At 43.7% G+C, this 14,015-nt stretch overlaps 2 long non-coding RNA genes across 2 annotated transcripts in view; both read left to right on the forward strand.

The window, feature by feature from the left end:
* The window catches only part of LOC138972528 (uncharacterized), a 183,022-nt gene that overhangs the window by 65,137 nt on the left and 103,870 nt on the right, over positions 1–14,015 (forward strand). The gene's annotated exons all lie outside the window — the stretch shown is intronic.
* The window catches only part of LOC138972530 (uncharacterized), a 34,080-nt gene continuing 28,995 nt past the window's right edge, over positions 8,931–14,015 (forward strand). The window contains exon 1 of the long non-coding RNA XR_011457658.1: positions 8,931–10,973. This is a non-coding gene — a long non-coding RNA (uncharacterized lncRNA). The remainder of the gene's footprint in view (positions 10,974–14,015) is intronic.

Below are 14,015 nucleotides of genomic sequence, written 5' to 3' on the forward strand. Positions count from 1 at the left end.
ATAAAATAATCATATTATGAAAGCACATACATTCTTATCTTAGTTATTATGTATTCATTGTTAGCAAACATCGGCATTATTCATGTTTTACTTTAAACGCAATCATTGTTATTTATAGATCACAGGCACTTGATGTAAGTAGGTCACACACGTGTAAATGTTGTGCCCAGTCCTTGTTTTTGTTTCTGTTATTATTTTAGTTAGCAGGTCTAGTTGAGCACGTATTAAGTATCATGTACCCACTACTAGTCATTGTGCATTTTAGTTAATGGACTGATGATGTCATTTGTATGGAGTCGACGCACGTGCGAGGATATGTATGTGTGGGAGGGGGGGGGGGGGGGGGCGCGGGAGATGGAAGCTTGCTGTATGTTATGTAATGTATATATTGTGTGTGATACGTGGAAATGTGATACTATTTATTTGCATGTATGATACAGGTACAAATGTGATAATTGTAGGCTTATACTAGTGATTACTGTGTGTGATACATGAAATGTGATATGAATGCTGTTTTTATATGTTATACTCTTATTTTCTCCCAAGCGCAAGACAAATTCTTCTATGAAAATTGAAGCCAATAAAATTTGAGTTGAGTTGAGTTGAGTTGAGTTGAGTCACTGCCCCTCTCATGCAACCCACTGGCACTCTCACTCTCAGTCTACCAGAGGGGAACGTCACTGCCAGCGTCGCACCAAAAACTGCGTCAGGGCCGATTCAACAGTTTGGCACCCTGAGGCCGGAACCGGGTGGCGATAGCTTCCCCAGTGACGTGGTTCTAGAGCGGCAGAGAGATTACAAATGTCCGCACTGCCCCCGGATCTGTCCCAACAAGACCGGGCTAGTTCAGCACATCGCCATCCATAAACGCGGAGGGGCCGTGAAATGCGGTCTCTGTTCAGCCACATTTATCAGTGACAGGTGCAGGAAGAAGCACTTGAAGAGTGTTCACCGCATTAGCCGGAGATACCTGACTGTCAACAGCATCAGTATGCGATACCTCCTGGGGTCGTCAAGCACGGGAATTGATACTGACAGCACCGAGGCAACAGACTTGGTTGGCTTAGGCCAGGCTGGCGACACAGCTGACGGCCCCACACACTCCGATGTCAGAAAGATGACGGGTAAAGACCGTGACGTTCATATGACCTCCAGTGACCTTGATGTGGCCCCTGTTTCTGGTAAAAAGAATGTCAAAAACAGCGACTCCGATGGGATCCCATTCTCCACAGACACCGGATCAGACACAAGCAGAGAGAATGCGGAGTGTTTTGAGGGCAGCATTCGCCGCCAGATGAAATCCACTGGCCGGGTGAGATTCTGCTGCGATCAGTGCCCCTGGAAGTTCCTCAAGGAGTACCGCTACCACCTTCACATGGTGTCTCACCTGCGACACGAGGAGATTGAAAGGTACATCTTCGTCTGTCCCTTCTGCAAGGAAGCCCGCTTCAAGACGGAGCGCGCTGTGGATTATCATGTTGACAACAGATGGTGTGGGGTTGTCAAGGCGATCCTCAAGATGACCAAGCAGATGCCACGAGTGCCGGAGAACATTGAGGTGATGTGTGCAGCGTGTAGGGGCGTGTACTCCAGCCTGAGGGCGTACAGTGAACACGCCAAGGGCACGGGCTGTAGCAAGCGAGCGTTCCGGTGTGCGGCATGCACCAAGTCTTACGTCTACAGCAGCAGCCTCCTTGCCCACCGGAGACTGTGCCACCCCGACACCGCTACCAGTACAGCGAGTGCTACAGCAGCCAGCCAGTCCACTGCTACCAGTACAGCGAGTGCTACAGCAGCCAGCCAGTCCACTGCTACCAGTACAGCGAGTGCTACAGCAGCCAGCCAGTCCACCACTACCAGTACAGCGAGTGCTACAGCAGCCAGCCAGTCCACTGCTACCAGTACAGCGAGTGCTACAGCAGCCAGCCAGTCAACCGCTACCAGTACAGCGAGTGCTACAGCAGCCAGCCAGTCCACTGCTACCAGTACAGCGAGTGCTACAGCAGCCAGCCAGTCCACTGCTACCAGTACAGCGAGTGCTACAGCAGCCAGCCAGTCCACTGCTACCAGTACAGCGAGTGCTACAGCAGCCAGCCAGTCCACTGCAGGAGATGAGGATGAGCCAGAGGGAAGTGGTATGGGTTCACAGCATCAGTCTGACTCTGAGCAGAGTATGATTGAAGACGAGATGCAGTCCAGTGATTCCTCATCCATGGATGGAGGGGATGAAGACAGGTTAGCGGGAAATGTCACGGCTTCACAGCACCAGCGTACAGAGAGTACGAGTGCGCTTAGTGGAGGTGAGCGGCAGTCCCGTGATTCCACAAGGAATGAAGACAAGCTACCGGGAAATGTCACGGCTTCACAACAACGGCATGAGGGGAGTACGATGACACAGAGTGCAAGAGAGACGCAGTCCAGAGAAATCGTCTCGATGCTTTCAGAATCTGTGATGAACACGGCAGGAGAGGAGAAGTCCACGAGTGCGATGCTTTCAGAGTGTGAACGTTATGCAGGACAGACGTCACAAGACAGTGACGGGATGCATGCAGCGTGTGAGGAGGTGGAAGACAACGGGGAAGAGTCGCTGTCAGATGGGGACGGTGGGGACGGTGGGGACGGTGGGCTCATTCTGGAGTGTGAGACGGAGCCTGGTTCTCCTACAGAGAGCTTGTTTTCCACCGGTACAGCCCAGGACGAAACAGAGATCTGGTCGCGTGCACTCGGTGCAGGGCAGGAACCTGCTCACCAGGACTCTTCATCAGATGAAGGTGGAGAGCCACTCGCCGGGGAAACACAACACAGAGACAGTGACCTGCAGGTGTCAAAACCAGGTGTGAAGGGCGGTGCAACAGTGCCAAGGAGAAAACGGCATACAACCGGAGCTTACTCCAAAGCGTTGGGCAGGTTGGATGGTGATGCTACTGATGATGATGAGGATGAGGATGATGATGATCGTAAAAAAGAGGATGAGGATGATGCTATTGAAAGCAGCAAGTCTTCACCAGTGAAACAGAGAAGGAAAGGCGTGCAGTCGCCACGTGGTAAAAGGCAGAGAGGGGAAGATGACGACTGGCTGCCTGACAGCGACGATGTAGAACCCGACAAGTCAAGGTCACAAGGAGGGCATGGCAAGGCAAAAGCTGACCTACGACAGCCAGGGTCAAGGTCACAGAGAGGGCGCCACAAGGCGGGTGCTAACCCTTACTCACCACCGCCAGGTCCTGTACAGAGAGGGCGCCACAAGGCGGGTGCTAACCCTTACTCACCACCGCCAGGTCCTGTACAGAGAGGGCGCCACAAGGCGGGTGCTAACTCTTACTCACTGCTGCCAGGTCTCGTACAGAGACCGACGCTTTTCGTTTGTGCGCCAGGCTCGGGACCTCTAACCCTCCTGCCCAGACCTCTGCCCGCCATCCGACCTCGGCCCGCCATCCGACCTCGCCCCGCCATCCGACCTCGGCCCGCCATCCGACCTCCCCCTGCCATCCGACCTCCGCCTGCCATCCGACCTCCCCCCGCCATCCGACCTCCGCCCGCCATCCGACCTCCGCCCGCCATCCGACCTCGCCCCGCCATCCGACCTCCGCCCGCCATCCGACCTCCGCCCGCCATCCGACCTCCGCAGGCCATCCGACCTCCCCCCGCCATCCGACCTCCCCCGGCCATCCGACCTCCGCCCGCCATCCGACCTCCGCCCGCCATCCGACCTCCGCCTGCCATCCGACCTCCCCCCGCCATCCGACCTCCCCCCGCCATCCGACCTCCGCCCGCCATCCGACCTCCCCCCGGTATCCAGCCCACATCAGTCGCACGCTTCCCTGTCTACCTACTACAAAACCAGCTGGTGGCTCAAACCCCGCTACCCACACAGAATCTTGTTTCAGGTCAGAAGCCGTTCAATGTGCTGAACCCTCCAGGTTCGCGAAGCCTGCTCGCTCCACAAAACACAGGGCTCACACTAAACACGCCGGCTTTGCAAAGCCTGCTCGCTCCACAAAACACAGGGCTCACACTAAACACGCCGGCTTTGCAAAGCTCTTTTACAGTGCAGAGTCCACTGACGGTGATCAGGCAGCCGGTTGCACAAAGCCCGTTTGTAATACGGTTCAAAGCCCTTTGACGGTACAAAGCCCAATGCCAGTGCAGAGCCAGCCTGTGTTACAAAGCCCACAGATGGTACAGAGCCAACCTCATCCGCGTTCCTTGCTACGCAGGGGTAAGAAATCTAGACCCAAATAACCCTTTTTCTGACTGATGGGAAGCCCCTTCACGCCTGTCTTCCAATGGTACCAGCAGAAAAGCAAAATAATGTGCACAGTCCTGTGTTAGAAGTGTACAACCACTTCAACTGAAAGTATGAACAGTCTTGTTGTATGTATTATGTATATATTATATACTGGTTGACCCGCTTTGAGAGACCCACTGTAGGATTGTGACTTGCTAGGAGTGATGGTTGGTCCTTGGTGAGCTGTGGCCTGTACTGATTGATCTGCTGTACGATCGTGATTTGTGGCCTTCACTGGTCGACATTGCAGTGATTGACAAAGTACCCCATCCCACCCTGAATAACTGTACATATTTTAATGGTTGATGGTGTGTGTGTGCTAGTGACTTTAAGTCTCCGTGTGTGTGAACGAGTGTATGTGCGCCTTGAGTCGCCTGTTGGTGAGATATGTGCGCGTTATAAATATTCGTATTATTATTATTATTATTATTATTATTACTGTGGACCCATTGTAAGAGTATGAACAGACTAAGAGTACATAATAACATTGTAAGAGTATGAACAGACAAAGAGTACATAATAACATTGTAAGAGTATGAACAGACTAAGAGTACATAATAACATTGTAAGAGTATGAACAGACTAAGAGTACATAATAACATTGTAAGAGTATGAACAGACTAAGAGTACATAATAACATTGTAAGAGTATGAACAGACTAAGAGTACATAATAACATTGTAAGAGTATGAACAGACTAAGAGTACATAAACACATTGTAAGAGTGTATGTTCTGGCCTTGTGCCATACTTTACCTCGCACATTTTCTGTTACACTAAACAAAACAACACATACGAGCATGTACACAGCTGATTTGACATTACTTTACTCAATATTTGACATTACTTTACTCAATATTTGACATTACTTTACTCAATATTTGACATTACTTTACTCAATATTTGACATTACTTTACTCAATATTTGACATTACTTTACTCAATATTTGACATTACTTTACTCAATATTTGACATTACTTTACTCAATATTTGACATTACTTTACTCAATATTTGACTAAATGTATTCGTGTCGAATTGACGAGAGAGAGAGAGAGAGAGAGAGAGAGAGACTCAGACTCAGACTCAGACTCAGAACTTTATTACAAAAGGATAAAGGTTTTAGGCAAAGCCTATTCTTCCAACCTGTCCTTTATACAACACATAAAGACAGACGAACATAACAAATAAAAATTCAATCATATAAGATATAGAAATACATTGTATGAATTGCAATACTATATATGCAGTTACGGAATTATATAAGGAGAACTCAAAAATTACAAAATTACATTGACATAGTTAAGCCTTTCATTTTGAGAATTAAGTTGCTCAGATGAGCTACACATCCGTTAACACTAGTACAAAATGTTCAACAAAATAACAATGGAACAAGACATTTCATTCACGAATGATGTGTGAACGGGACTGTCTCTTAAACAATTTCACTGAAGTTGCATTTCTTATCTGTTGGGGGAAGGAGTTCCAGAGAAAAGCTCCCGAGAAGGCTAGGCTCGATTTGTAGAGGTCTATGCGAGGTATAGGAGGGATGATTTTTTGGGACCCATATCTTTTTGTGGCATGTTTGAAATGTGATTGCAAATATTTAGGACAGTCGTCATTTAGAATTTTATACATGAACACAGCCTTGTTTAACGTCAACTGATCTTTCAAGGGGAGGAAATTTAGGAGCTTTAGCTTTTCATCCGTGGACCTATTCAAATCATGCAGAATAAGTTTTGCAGCTCGGCGATGCAGGGAATTGAGTCTTTTTAAATGAACATCACTGCAGTTATCCCAAAGTGTCGAAGCGAAGTTTATATGAGGCATTATGTGGGCGTAATAGAACATTTTGAGTGCTTCAGAATCGGCGTAATGCCTTAATTTTGATAACAGGTACAAATTCTTTGATACTACTTTGCAAATATTACTCAAATGAGTTTGCCATTTCAACTCTTGATCAATGGTAACACCTAATAGTCTATGTTCCTTAACTTGCTGCACTTGAGTTGAACCAACTGACAGTTGTAATAGTAAAGGACTTAACTGGTGTTTTTGTCTCGTGGTTATCACCATACTCTTTGTTTTAATCGGATGAATGATCATTGCATTAGAAACGCACCACTCAGTGATTTCATCCACACTTGTTTGAAGAGAAGAGTTGACGGATTCCAAAGATTTTTGACTGGTGTGAACAGAAGAGTCATCCGCGAAGAACTCACATCTAACTTTTTCATCGGACACATGAAGGGGTAAGTCATTTATATAAATACAGAACAAGATAGGTCCTAATACAGACCCTTGAGGGACACCACTCCTGACAAACTCGTTTGACGAAGTTTTACAGTTAATGGATACATACTGTTTCCGTTTTGAAAGATACGATTCAAAAAAGGCACAGGCGGAGTCGTCTTTTAAATAGCACTTTAGTTTTGTCAGTAGAAGTGAGTGATCTACTAGGTCAAAGGCTTTCTTAAAGTCCAGAAACAACGCTCCCGTTATTTCTGCTTTGTTTATTGCTGACAGCCAAGTCTCGCATAAAGAGCTTAAGGCGGTGTGGCAGGAATGCTTGGAGCGGAATCCAGACTGAAAAGAATGAAACAGATTCATTTGTTCCATATATGCCAGAGAGAGAGAGAGAGAGAGAGAGAGAGTGTGTTGTGTGTGTGGAGGGGGGGGGGGGCGATTTCCAAAAACCTACTGTACACATCTTTATAAAACTTAGCATGTCAATTCTTGCAGACAATTATCCCGAGGAAAAAAAAAAGTTGTATTAAAAAACAGTTTATGACGTCATAGCCAGGTTTTTACAGAACATTTTTAATCAAATTCAGTCATTGAAATTTTGATCAAACATTTTTTGGCTAAGTCCTTACTTTGGGATTGCATTTCTGTGGTGGGATTTCTCATGGAATTCCCTCCCAGGAAGAATTTGGCAACTTTTTTTATACTTTTTTGTTTGTTAATCCCTATAAGCTGTTGTTTACACTGGGTTTGTTGGACGATGTGGTTGTGCCAGGTCAGCCCCCTTTCACCATGTCCCAGACTGATTTCAATAAGGTGACATGTAGGCTGTTGTTTACACTGGGTTTGTAGGAACGATGTGGTTGTGCCAGGTCAGCCACCTTTCACCATGTCCCAGACTGATTTCAATAAGGTTTTTGTGACATGTAGAGGGCAGCAATGTCATGTCATTTTGAGGAATGTGGCATCGTAGTTGCCATTTATTTGAAAACTCAGCTCACCCACATCTTTATATATATAAACCCTTCTTGCAGGTATTCACAGACCTTCAGTGGTGTGGGGTAGAGAAAACTTGCATTCCTGATCTATGAACCAGTGGTATTTAGCTTCTGATACATTGAGTCCTTAAGAAAGTTAGCTAGTGAGACAAACTTAATTGAAACATATTTTTCTTTTAATTCAAGCTATGATTCAACAATCAATTTAGAATGTAACTCCTGAAATGATGAATTGAAAAGCAGCATCTGTGTATAGCATTAGCAAGGGATATAACTCCACGGGTTTCTTTTTTTGTCTTGACTTCTTTTTTCGCCTGAGCAGTTAGCCCTTTTGAAGGTGTTCAATTGAAACAAACTGACTTGAAACTTGTTTTTCATTTGGTTCAAGCTATGGTTCAACAATTATTGGAGAATATACCACATGCAATGATAAAATCATAAGCTACAAGTAAAAATGTGTAATACAAGGGAGGTGACTGATATTTCATGTGTTTGCCTAACTTTTTGTTAGCATGGCGATTTTCCTTTAATGCGGTAAACATGTTTTAAATCAAAGACAAAACTCTGTGATGAAATACCTTCAAGGTTACAAGATTTTGTAATTTTGTGCAGCTCCAATTTTAAGTTTTTGTTTAAGCAAGGAGAAGCTTCTAAAGCCCATCTTGAAATATGTTTACCACTTGTTTTTGTAGACCCCCTAGCAAGAGGGATGCAACCAAACACCTTCAAGTATAGAGGTTTTTGATTTTGTGCATTCACACCCCCCCCTTCCAAAAATAAAAGTGTGTGTGCTGTTTTCAGTTTTAAAGCCAGGAGAGGCTGAAATAGCACCTTGAATTGCTAAAATTCATTTTCGGCTGGTCAGTTACAAATACCTTCAAGTTTACAAGATTATTTACTTGTGTGCAGCTCCAATTTCAAGTTTTTGTTTGAGCGAGGAGAGGCTTCTAAAACCCTACTTGAAATTTGTTTACCACTTGTTTTTGTAGACCCCCTAGCAAGAGTGATACAACCAAACATCGTCAAGTATAGAGGTTTTTGATCTTGTGCATTCAACCCCCCCGCCCCATTTTTTGATTTTTTTGTTTGCTGTTTTAAAGCCGGGAGAGGTTCAAATAGCCCCTCTTGAATTGCTAAAATTCATTTTCAAATACCTTCAAGTTTACAAGATTTATATATTATGCATCTCTAAAAAGCTTGTTTATTCTAAGATTTAGAGTCAGGAGAGGCCTCCTAAACCCTCCCTATAATGCTAAATTTCATTTTCGGCTGGGGGCCGCTGCCCCTTTAGACCCCCCAGCAAGGGCACAACCCCTGCACCCCGCCGGAACCTCAGCGGCTCCTGGACCCCAGCCTTCCAAAAAGTTCAGTCCTGGCAACATTTTGGGCTCCCACCCATGAATTTTTGAGTCACTTGAGAAAAAGTGACTCTATGTAATCGGTCAGTGTTAGTCTGTCCGGCCGGCCGTCCGGCCGGCCGGCCGTCCGTAGACACCACCTTAACGTTGGACTTTTCTCGGAAACTATCAAAGCGATCCGGCTCATATTTTGTTTAGTCGTGACCTCCAATGACCTCTACACTTTAACGATGGTTTCGTTGACCTTTGACCTTTTTCAAGGTCACAGGTCAGCGTCAAAGGAAAAATTAGACATTTTATATCTTTGACAAAGTTCATCGGATGTGATTGAAACTTTGTAGGATTATTCTTTACATCAAAGTATTTACATCTGTAGCCTTTTACGAACGTTATCAGAAAAACAAGGGAGATAACTAGCCTTTTCTGTTCGGCAACACACAACTTAACGTTGGGCTTTTCTCGGAAACTATAAAAGTGACCGGGCTCAAATTTTATGTGAACGTGACTCCCAGTGACCTCTACACTTTGACGTCTGCTTTGGTGACCTTTGACCTTTTTTAAGGTCACAGGTATGTCTTGAAGGAAAAAAATTGAAATATCATATCTCTGAAACTATTCATCGGATTTGATTCAAACTTTAAAGGATTATTCTTTACATCAAATTATTTACATCTGTATTGTGTTGTGAATAGCAATTTCTTCCTGTCCATCTGATGCCACATATAATATTCAGAACTGCGAAAGTGACTCGATCGAGCGTTTGCTCTTCTTGTTAGCTTCTAAGCTTAAAAAAGTAATTACAACATGTAATATGCCAATTTAAATTAGACTTCAGGTTAAAATTGCAATAACAGACACAAACGTCAAATGACTTCCCTGAATCCACAAATATATAGATGTATTATATAGATAATGTTTTGTTTGTTTTGAAAATAAGCTGAAGGAAATAGAAATACAGAAAATGTGTTTTATGCAAATTACGTTGACAGCTTCTTTCATCGAGACCGGTCTCTGAATTGTTTTATGCAAATTACGTTCACAGCTTCTTTCATCGAGACCGGTCTCTGAATTGTTTTATTTATTTAGGCTCACATATTAACTGAATGATTTGATTTTGCTTAAAGGCACCGTAAGCCTCCCGTTAACCATCACAGATACCGTCAGGCTTTTACACACAGTAAGTACAAACACCCTTTCATTTAAACACTCACCGCTTTTGAACATCCTAGGTGCCCTCCGTAAAGAGCGAACAATTTTCAAAGAATTTATTTTTGCGTGGTTTGTCTTACCCCTGAGCCATCGTGACCCCGTGTGATCCAGTTTCCTTTTTTTCACAATGTATAGTCGTCAGTTTGTGATTTCCAATGCGACTCGCTGTAAGCTTATCTGCAACAGCACGTTATTATGTACCTCTGAATCTAAACGCACCAAACACCTGTGATTCACACGAACTCCAGCGATGGCTTTTGACTGTTCAGAGGAACTGGCGATAGGCATTTATACCGTCGTCTGCTACGAGAACCACGACCTTGAGTGACCCTGCTTCCGGGCTTTTCTTTTTTCAAACTTTCAAAACTTCGAATTGTTCTGATCTTGTCTTGATTAAAAAATAATTCTTTTATGATGTAAGAATGTTTGTGAAACAAGCTGTCAATTTATTATTTAGATTTTAAAAGTTAGGTCTAGCGCCAAAACGCACCGTCCGATTTTGTTATCAGACAATCCGCAAAATTAATTCTTTGAAAATGGCTCGCTCTTTACGCAGGGCACCCAGGATGTTCAAAAGCGGTGAGTGTGTAAATGAAAGGGTGTTTGTACTTTGTGTAAAAGCCTGACAGTATCTGATGGTTTACGGGAGGCGTACTGTGTGTAAAAGCCTGACAGTATCTGATGGTTTACGGGAGGCGTACTGTGTGTAAAAGCCTGACAGTATCTGATGGTTTACGGGAGGCGTACTGTGTGTAAAAGCCTGACAGTATCTGATGGTTTACGGGAGGCGTACTGTGTGTAAAAGCCTGACAGTATCTGATGGTTTACGGGAGGCGTACTGTGTGTAAAAGCCTGACAGTATCTGATGGTTTACGGGAGGCGTACTTTGTGTAAAAGCCTGACAGTATCTGATGGTTTACGGGAGGCGTACTGTGCCTTTAATGTGAAGTGTTTATTTTGTTTGTGTATGTTTAGCAAAGGTTTTAAGGATGAGTGGAGTGCGACTGTGAGAATAAGTTGTTGTAGCAGTCGTCTTACATAGCCAGATGTCAGTTGAATTAGTCAATGTATGCATTTGTACCAGCGATCTTGTTTTATTGTTCATAATCAGTAACTGACAAAGCGCAGGGATTATTTAATTGTGGCAACCGACTTGTGAATTGGGCTGTGTCCTTTGAGTCAGACAATGAAAACAGTATAGTTGTGGCCATGTTGCACTTGGTTCATGTCACTGAAGACATCTGTTTATCGCGGCAGTATTGTTTAGCCATCTTTTATAAGATGTGAAAGTGAAACAGGCATCTTTTGTTTGCAAAAACCTCCTGTGTAATATTTGGATCAGTGTCAGTGAACGTGGATATCAATTTTGTGTAGGACTTGTGTATTGCCTGTTATCGATTGAGACAGTAAATGCGCTTATTTTGTAGTTGCTATCTGTTGTGTTATCGATGTGAGCAAACGTGGTTCTCTCTCTCTGTTTCACTCTCCCTCTCTCTCTCTCTCTCTCTCTCTCTCTTTCACTCTCTCTCTCTCTCTGTTTCACTCTCCCTCTCTCTCGCGCGCGCGTGTGTGTTTGTGTGTGTGTGTGTGTCCAAGAGGTGAAACAGACAGAGTTCCCTTTCAAGCCGATCGAGCGGAACATAACGCCTATGTATATAAACAGATACATACATACAGAGATGCATCTTAGCGTACAACCACTTCATGTCCCAAATAGATCTATTTATTCTGGGGACACAAATAGAAACTTACCTACCTACAGAGATGCGAAGCGAGGGCCGCTCGCGTGAACTCTTGGGCTACCGCGCTCGGTCAGCGTGACCTCGCGCGATTGTAAGCCATCATCCCGTACTACGTTGTTGTTCGCTTGCTCTCTGACACCAATTTGAAGTGCTTTTCTGTCATATTTCTTTGGATGTATCCAGCTTCAGACGAGAGATATCAGTGGTAAGTAAACTTGATTCATATTCTCTAGCTTCAATAGTGTGCACACGAACGCATTTGAGAGGATTGGCTTCCCGAAGTGAGTCAAAAACGGTTCCTTCGGTTCTTGCGGCCATTGTTTCTAAGTCCATTGTGCGTGGAGGCAATGTTTGGGATCCGGGAGCTAATATTTTCTTTTGTGCGAAACTTTGCTTTCCCTTGACTGGCAAATGCATTAATTACTGGTGTAGGCCTACATTAATCTGTTTGTATAATTTTTGACGCGCTGTAATTAAATTTGATGCTTTTAAGTCTCACTCAAGGGGTTCTCGCACTTACACTGGCGTGTGGATAAAAAAGTTTTTAAGGAGAAATGAGTTAAGGATATGTTTTCCAGGAGTATATGTCAAACAGCAGTGGTTTGATCAGAAACAATCGTGTATTTGAAGATCTGTCTTTTTTATGCTCAAAAATGGGTTTCTTAGATTTGAGTAATATTTGGGTATGACGTCACATGTTCCTCACCACACCTTCCTTGAACAAATTGCTTGTTTTGACGGCATGATTCACTTTCAACAGTCCAAACGGTGACTTAAACTGAACGATATTTTATTTGTTTTTACATCAGAAAGTTTGTTTGGTGTCTTACCCAATAGGACATACACATTTCGTTTATATCCCCCGCGCAGTCAGGCTGATCTAGCCCTTGAAAGAGAGCAACCGCATGCCTGGAAAACGGCAAGAAATCGTGTGTTTTGGTGTTTTTTGCTGGGTAGCTGCAGTTGATATGCAACACATCTAAAACTACACGTAGCAGCCTCTCCAAAGTTCACAGAACGATGGCAAAGACCCTTATCGGTATTCGTTCCAGTACTGTATTCGTTCATAACGCCCCAGAGACAAAGGTGACATGCATGCAACTTTGTATGCTTAGCAAGGGATGGTCCATGGGCTCCAGAGATATAGCCTCATAACTTTAAAGAAATAAAACAAGTTGCGTAAGGCGAACATACAACAATTTAGTCAAGCTGTCGAACTCACAGAATGAAACTGAACGCAATGCAATTTTTCAGCAAGACCGTATACTCGTAGCATCGTCAGTCCACCGCTCGTGGCAAAGGCAGTGAAATTGACATGAAGAGCGGGGTTGTTGTTGCGCTGAGAAGGATAGCACGCTTTTCTGTACCTCTCTTCTTTTAACTTTCTGAGCGTGTTTTTAATCCAAACATATCCTATCTATATGTTTGTGGAATCAGGAACCGACAAGGAATAAGATGAAAGTGTTTTTAAATTGATTTGGAAAATTTAATTTTGATACTAATTTTTATATTTTTAATTTTTAGAGCTTGTTTTTAATCTAAATATAACATATTTATATGTTTTTGGAATCAGCAAATGATTGTAAATTTGGATCGTTTTATAAAAAGTTTTTTTTTTTTTTTACAATTTTCAGATTTTTAATGACCAAAGTCATTAATTAATTTTTAAGCCACCAAGCTGAAATGCAATACCGAAGTCCGGCCTTCGTCGAAGATTGCTTGGCCAAAATTTCAATCAATTTGATTGAAAAATGAGGGTGTGACAGTGCCGCCTCAACTTTTACAAAAAGCCGGATATGACGTCATCAAAGGTATTTATCGATAACAAGAAAAAAAAACGTCCGGGGATATCATTTCCAGGAACTCTCATGTAAAATTTCATAAAGATCGGCCCAGTAGTTTGGTCTGAATCGCTCTACATAGGAATATAGAAGGAAACTAAAATCTGGCAGCACAACATTTGTCAGCTTTGAGTGACCTACTTTCTCTGCTCAACGCACGGGCAATGCATACTCTCGTGTACACTGTACTGTGACAAGGCTCATATAGAGGAAATAGGAGATACACCCCAAAAATGTATACATGCACTGCACTTTTTGTTTCACATTTATAAACTGATGATCAGTGTGTGTATGTGTGTGTTCAGTTGTGTGTGCGTGTGTGTGTGTGTGTGTGTGTG

The sequence above is a fragment of the Littorina saxatilis genome, linkage group LG8 (assembly GCF_037325665.1).
Source record: "Littorina saxatilis isolate snail1 linkage group LG8, US_GU_Lsax_2.0, whole genome shotgun sequence".
Taxonomy (NCBI): domain Eukaryota; kingdom Metazoa; phylum Mollusca; class Gastropoda; order Littorinimorpha; family Littorinidae; genus Littorina; species Littorina saxatilis.